We start from the raw sequence: 966 nt of genomic DNA on the forward strand, positions 1-966 counted from the left end.
CATTTTTCTTACACTGAAGTCGGATACATTTGTTTGTATTTGATAATTTTTGACAAGTAATACAAATGCAATCTGCTGCAATACCACTTATAATGCAACATTATATGGCAGTATTAATTGTTAATATGTTTAGTTATTGTTGTGATCTATCTGAGATGATAAAAGACGGTTTACATCACCTGCCGTTACATTAATATTTCTCTTTGCATTGTTGTCCTGTCAGGCACTTCATTGAAATACATATCGATATGTCCTGTCAGGCACTTCTTAATTTTACAGGAAAAAAGTGTTTTGCTACTAATGTACAACACATATAGGCACCAAGAGTGACACAGTTCAAATTTTGTACTAATGTACAACACATATAGGGTACCTGGAAGAGTGGACACAGTTCAAATTTTGTACTAATGTACAACACATATAGGTACCAAGAGTGACACAGTTCAAATTTTTGTATTAATGTACAACACATATAGGTACCAAGAGTGACACAGTTCAAATTTTGTACTAATGTACAAACACATATAGGTACCAAGAGTGACACAGTTCAAATTTGTACCAATGTACAACAAATTTGTACAGGTACAATAAAAGAGTGACACAGTTCAAATTTTGTACCTAATGTACAACACATATAGGTACCAAGAGTGACACAGTTCAAATTTTGTACTAATGTACAACACATATAGGCACCAAGAGTAACACAAGTTCAAATTTTGTACTAAGGCACAACACATATAGAGCACCAAGAGTGACAGGTGTTCAAATTTTGTACTAATGTACAACACACATACATAGGCACCAAGGTGAAACACATATTCAAATTTTCAAAAAAAATTTGTACTAATGTACAACACATAGTAGGCACCAAGAGTGACACATGGTTCAAATTCCTTGTATTAATGTAATAAACACATATATAGGCACCCAAAGAGTGACACAGTTCAAATTTTGTACTAATGTAAA

The sequence above is a fragment of the Tachypleus tridentatus genome, chromosome 3, assembly GCF_004210375.1.
Source record: "Tachypleus tridentatus isolate NWPU-2018 chromosome 3, ASM421037v1, whole genome shotgun sequence".
NCBI classification, from domain to species: Eukaryota; Metazoa; Arthropoda; class Merostomata; order Xiphosura; family Limulidae; genus Tachypleus; species Tachypleus tridentatus.